Source organism: Panthera tigris, chromosome B4 (genome assembly GCF_018350195.1).
Source record: "Panthera tigris isolate Pti1 chromosome B4, P.tigris_Pti1_mat1.1, whole genome shotgun sequence".
In the NCBI taxonomy this organism is placed as follows: Eukaryota; Metazoa; Chordata; class Mammalia; order Carnivora; family Felidae; genus Panthera; species Panthera tigris.
Window position 1 is genome coordinate 108269352 of NC_056666.1, and position 6861 is coordinate 108276212.

Genomic DNA, 6861 nt, shown 5'->3' on the forward strand with positions numbered 1-6861 from the left:
GGCTTTCCAGCAATCCACTCCACACAATTTCTATGTCTTCCCTGAAGACAATATTTTTGGCTTGGGTAGGACTTAATTCCATCCTGGCTATCTCCCAAATGGACTACATGTGGTCCATAGGAAACATTTATACAATTTTTGGCCTGATAAAATAAGAGAGCACAGGCTAAATGCAACACAGAAGCATCTTGTCCCTCACTCCAGTCATTGGAAAAGCTAGTCAAAATATTTCATTCTCTATTTTCCTTTTTGAAAGTCACAATCTTGGTTAATGAAAACATCTGTATTAGTTTCCTAGTGTTAGCTTTGCGCAGTGGCAGTATCGTAGCCAGTGAGGTTTATCCAAGGCGCGATTATTGCTAATAGTTTCCTAGTGTTAGTGAACACTGCACCACAAATTGGGTGGCTTAGAACCATAGAAATTTATTGTCTCACTACCCTGGAGGATAGAATTCTGAAACTGAGGTGTTGGAAGGGTCATGTTCCCTCTGAAACATTTAGGGACAATCCATCCTTGCCTTTTCCTACCTTCTGGTAGTTTGCCAGCAATCCTTGGCATCCCCAGATTTACAGCTTCAGCACATCAATCTCTGCCTGTGTTATCACGTGACAGTCTTCCATCCTGTGGCCATATGTCCCTCTTCTCTTCATATAGAGGTAACACTCATAGTGAATTAGAACCCACCTTCATGACCCCATCTTAATGTGACTACATCTGCAAAAGACCCTATTTCAAACAAAGTCACACCCATAAGTACCTGTGGTTAGGATTTCAACATAACTTTTTGGAGACTCAATTCAACCCATAACAACATCTAACTAAGCTCTTCAAATGGTCTCCTTCCCTCCACATTTACAAACACTCACACCACCTATTTTATCCTTAGTGTGTGGATGTGGTGGTAGGAGAGGGGCTTACAATACAGGAATAATTTCCTTTAAATAATTTCAAGGGGAGCAGACTATGCCACCCCAGAATGTGCCACTTTGGTATGTGCATTATTTCAAGCTGAAGATAATCAAGGCCCAACAGACTCAAGAAGTGCTTTTACCCTCCCTTTAATTGCCTAAAATAACTTAGAAAGGGGGATTGTCCCAGGAAGACAACTATTATCAGGGATAACTCTTTATATCAGACAGACTTATCTGCAGGGCATGACAACCATTTGTTTGCCAAACATTTGCTCTTCTCATCTTCCTATGAATTTCTTCCTGCCTTTTGAGACCTAGGTCCCTTAGGTCAGGATGGTATTTAAGTCTCCATTACTTTAGTGCTAAAAAGCTTCATATTTTTATAGGGCTCCTGTATGTACAAAACTTGTTTTTCTCCTATTAATCTGTTATGTGAATTTAGTTATCAGACATGTCAAAGAACCTAGAACGAAAGAAAGAGAAAGTTTTCTTCTCCTACACTTCCCAATAAAATCATCTCTTACTCGATATTCTTTATTCCTTTCTGGTGTGTGTAAATTTTACTTTTTAAAAGTTGTGAAACTGGTTTCATTGAAAATCATCTTTGAAGTCTGGTCTCACTTTGGTATTTCATACATATATAATATATTGGCTGAGACAAATGAACACATTTGCATATACATTTAGTTGTGACAAATTTACATATCCAAGCAAGCATCACCAAAATCAACATATAAAGAATTCCATCAACTCAAATAATTTATTCCCTCTTGTCCATTTTAAGATTAGTCACCCCACTCCCTACCACCCTGCCTTGCTACTCATCAACCCCTTGGCCAATAAACCAGTGATTTCATTTCAATTACTATAGATTAGTTTTTCCAGTTCTAAAACTTACATTAATGGAGTTGTCTAGTATGTGTTCATTTTTTATGGATATACATTTTCATCTCTGCTGAATAAATATCTAGCAGAATTACTAGGTTGTATATTTAATATTAAGTGTATATTCGATATTAAAAGAACCTTCCAAATGGTTTCAAAGGTTGTAGTTACTTCATAACCTTATCAACCCTTGATATTGCCCATCTTTTTAATTTTTGCTATTCTAATAGGTTTATAGTTTTATGTCATTATAATTTTATTCTGCATTTACCTATGACTAAAACTATTGAGTTTTTTCTTAAGCATTAGCTAATAATGTATCTATTTTTATCAAGTATCTATTCAAAGCATTTGTCTATTTATAACTTAGTTGTGCTGTTAAGTTGTAAGATTTTAAATAAATGATACAAGTATACATATACTTTAAAAGGTATAAAATTAAATGTGTATGTGTATACTTTCTTTCAACAGTATTTTGTAGTTTCCAGTTTCCAGAACTATATATACATACACACACACACACATATACACATTTAGGAATATATATATATACATATATATATATATATATATATATACACACACACACACACATATATAAATGTGTGTATATATATATGTGTATATATATACATACATATATATATATACCTAAATATATGTGTGTGTGTATATATATATTCCTAAATATATCATGTCATTAAAATCTACCTATTTTTAAATTCAATTTTCAATTGTTTATATACATAAAAATTCCTTTTGATATGCTGAACTAACATTTTATGACTTGGTAAACTCATATTAGAGTTTATTAAATCTAGCAACAATTTTGTATATTCCTTAGAATTTCTTACATACTTGATCATATCCCCTGTAAATAAATTTACTGCTTTGTTACAAACTGCATGCTCTGTCTCCTTTTTATCTCTCTCTCTCTCTCTCTCTCTTATCCCATTCTCTCTCCCTCAGTCTGCCATCTTCTTTGATGTCCCTGTCTCCTCCATCCCTTTCTTTTTCCACCTCTCCCTCTCCCTGGTCTATTGTATTGTCTATGACCATGGTGCAAATTTATTAGAAATGGTGTGAAGACATTCATCCTTGACTTGCTCCTGATCATCAGGGGAGAGAATTTCATATTTATCACTGAGTATATGTTAGCTTCATTTTTTAGGCTACATTTTCTCAAGTTGAAGGAGTTCCTTTCTTATCTGAGAATTCTTATGAATATTGATGAATTCTGTCAGATAATTTATCTGTTTTTAGTGAAATTATGACTTTTTTTGGATTTTATCAATATGACAGATTGCATTGATTGTTATCAAAGTTAAAGTAATCTTGAATTCCAGGGATAAACTCTATTTAATCATGATGTAATACCATTTTTGTACATTGGTAGATTCTAAATGCTAATACTTTTATAAAATCTTCATAGATATTCATACACACACTTACACACACTATCAGGCTGTAGTTTCCTTGTAATGTTATTGTCTTGTTTTGTTCTATGACTTAATAAAGAATATTACATCTCCAACTGTGATTTTAGACTTTTCTACTTTTTCTTTTGGTGTTTTCAGTGTTTACTTCATTTATTTTTAAACTCTTTCTCAAAACACTACTTAGATAAGGCATTTATATGTTTATTTTATAATAATATCACACATATTGCCAACTAGCCTAAACAGTTTTTAGAGTTTAATATTTATCATTAGGAGGTTTTCAGTTAAATATTTGTCAATGAGAAACAAGAATAATGCTTTCATAATATGCTTACATCAAACATAAAATGTGTTTATTAAAGTTATACAGAATTATGAGATAGAGTTCATCACTACAAGTCTTTAGAGTATTGTCTATAATAATAAGTAAGCCATTTGGTAGGCAAAAGTCACATATATCCTGTTATGGGAATAATGGGAAAACAGCATGAGGTTGAGCTTAGGTGAAATTGAAATTAATTTTCACAGTTTAGTTGCCGGGTGGTCTCAGATGACATGGCTGTTTAATCTTAGCTAGTACAGGTGTGAAAGTCATAATATGAAAACTGACACATTCAAATAGAAAAAGAGACAATATTATAATTAGACTTCATATTCATGGTAAAGTGTGAAAGAAAAAGCTTTTTTACACAGTGTCTCTGCCTTGTGAAAAAAACTACGTAACTTTTTGGAAAATAAATATGGACATGACATAGCTTTCAGTGTCTGTATTATTTGTAACTAAAGGGTTTTTTAGCTGATGTTATGTGGAAGAATTTTCATTTACCAGTACCCCAGATCAATTTTTAGAGCCATTCCAGTGATGGAAATATGCCTAATTGCCTGGTGCAAGATCCTTTTTTTATTCCATAGAGAATGTTGTTTTTAAATCAGAGCACATCCTGTCCCTTCTTCTATCTAATTAAGACAGAAATATGATTTGGCCTGCTCAGCACAAAATTGGCTGTAGAAATATACCCATTTGTTAATTTTGGTAAGCCTTTACTAACAAGATATTATGTATGTATTTATAATTGATAATATATTGAGCAGTATCATATATATATTGGACCTACAATATGTGGCTGAGCAGCTTACACTGCATAATGAACATTCACAGCGTTATGGCCTAAACAGACATACAACTAACTTGTATTGGTATTTTCTCTATAAACAAAACATTATAAAATTGAAAATGTATTTTATTACCTTGATTTTTACATTTATTTTATTGAAAATATATTTTATTACATTGATGATTACATTTATTACCTATGCAGAACTATTGAGACTAAAATTCACATTTACTGGTAAGAAAATCCCTACTGAAATAGCTAGCCCTTTTACTGCCATTGAAACTTACCTATCTCTGATTTATTTCTACAATATATGGTAAATTTATTATTTCTCATATGAAATGCCCATATTATATAATTCCCTAAGCCTTACATTAAATTTATTAAATTGAGGACCTATCAATGGTATCTCAAACATAAATACATTTGATTTGTTAGTAACACTTATCTATGTAAATAAATTGGTAAGCTAAAGACAGCATTCAAGTATACAAAATAACTCTAATTCTTCATTATTGAGGACGTTAAGCTTTGAAAATGAAAAAATGTTTCCAAGGTTGTATATTAGGATTTAATCCATTTATTAAAATTATAGGAATAAGATGTAGTTTTATATTTAACTATTTTATAATCCTTAAAAGGACCTCTCCTTTAGTTAAAATATAAGCAGACCAGCAAATTTAATCTGTGTTTATCTTTGAGTTACACACACGGAGAATTTTTGGTCATAGTACAGTGTTTGCATAGCTTCACTATATAACAGATACATGTAATACTATAATTATAGGATAACATGTATTTTGTGTCATAGTAGTAAATAAAAATGTACTAACCAAAAACTAGGTGTTTTTACACTTAACTAAACTTTCCTTACAACACATAATTTTAAAGTTCAATTTAAAGTACGTCTCCTAAACATACTGAATGCATTACATCCTATTATATTGAATATAAAATGTTATATAAATTAATGAGGTTTATAGGATTTGTGTACATAATGCAAACTTTTATATCAGAAAAAAAATCTCAGTGAATTAACATTAAGAGTTGGTTACTCAACTTTCAATATGTCTCAAAATCCAATATGGTTGCCATTAAGAAATCATACCTTGTCTCTTTATCTTGTGAAGGTGACCTCCTTAACATATGCCCACAAGGTATTAGCAGAGAGTGGGTGACAGAAAACAAAAAGATCACAATCCAAATTTCATTGTGTTACACATCCCTTTTCCCCACATTCTGTTAAGTGACATTGGTCACATACTGCCTAACTCCATGAAAAGAAAGGGTAGAGACTGGGAAATATAATGTTCCTGTTTGCCCAGGAGAAACACAAAATATGTTTGGAGAAAACATGGTTTTTCTTTTGTCACAAACACCAAACAAAAGGAGCAGAAAAATCAAAACCATATGCATAAGGTGTGACTTACATTTTCTGAGATTTCCAAGGCAGTAATGCTGCTGAAAATACTGGATATGTTTGGCAAGAACAAGGATAATGTAACCGATAAACCACAAGTGCTCTATTCACTAAAACTTTCAGGAAAGCAAAATTAGCTCTGAAAGAGTAGACTGGAGAATTTCCTCTTCTACATTTCAAAATGGTGTTAAATATTCATGAATTATAAAATACTTTTCTTCTGTACTAAATTAGTTTGGTATTTCTTCAATGACCAGATTATCTTTTTATATTGAAAATATAATTTTCTTTTACTATGGATAAAAATCTGGGAAAAAACATATTTCAATGAAAAGCTGAAGTGTTCTAATAAAGTATCACTAAACAATTGTAGTTACAGAATATGAATGTGGACATTACTGTGTTAAGCATTTTCCTATATCTTATTTAATTTACATGAGATATTATTCTAAATGGATTTTTATTATTAAAGAAACGAAAACATTATTTTACACTCAATAGAGCCCCACTTTATGAACTAATATTGAGTCATGGACCAGAGGAATAAAACAATAATTATTCTTTATTGTAAAGTTATAATCTACTATGTAATTAATTTGCCATAATTCTCCCTGGTGACATATTATGTTCTTGGCTCACAGTAGTTGGGTCTTGCATCATAGTTTGTTAAATAATCACCACAGTATTCAAAAGTATGACAAAACTTGTTGCCATTATTTTATTTACTGCTTTTATAAAATCTGGAAACCAAAAGACATGCTAAAACATACATCTAAAGCTACCATTAGGGTTAATTATACAAAATTATTTATGAGATATTTACCTGGATAATAAATATTTGTGCAGTGACCTAACACTGAAATAGAAGTACCATCCCTATAAACCAAATGAAAGCTAGAACTTAAAAGAGAAAGACTTAATGATTTCTGAAATGGTTTCTCAGCTAGGGAAGCCAGGTGAAAATTAAAAATAAACAGTTGGAAGGCACCTGGGTGGCTCAGTCTTGTTGAGCATCTGACTCAATCTTGGCTCAGGTCATCATCTCAGGGTTTGTGAGTTTGAGCCCCTCTGCTGTCAATACAGAGTCTGC

General features: G+C 31.8%; 1 non-coding gene across 1 annotated transcript; it reads left to right on the forward strand.

Moving 5' to 3' along the window:
- Positions 1 to 302: 302 nt before the first annotated feature.
- On the forward strand, positions 303 to 447 carry LOC122240599. Its single transcript, XR_006220380.1, has one exon. It is a non-coding gene; the product is annotated as a U4 spliceosomal RNA (small nuclear RNA).
- Positions 448 to 6861: the final 6414 nt, after the last annotated feature.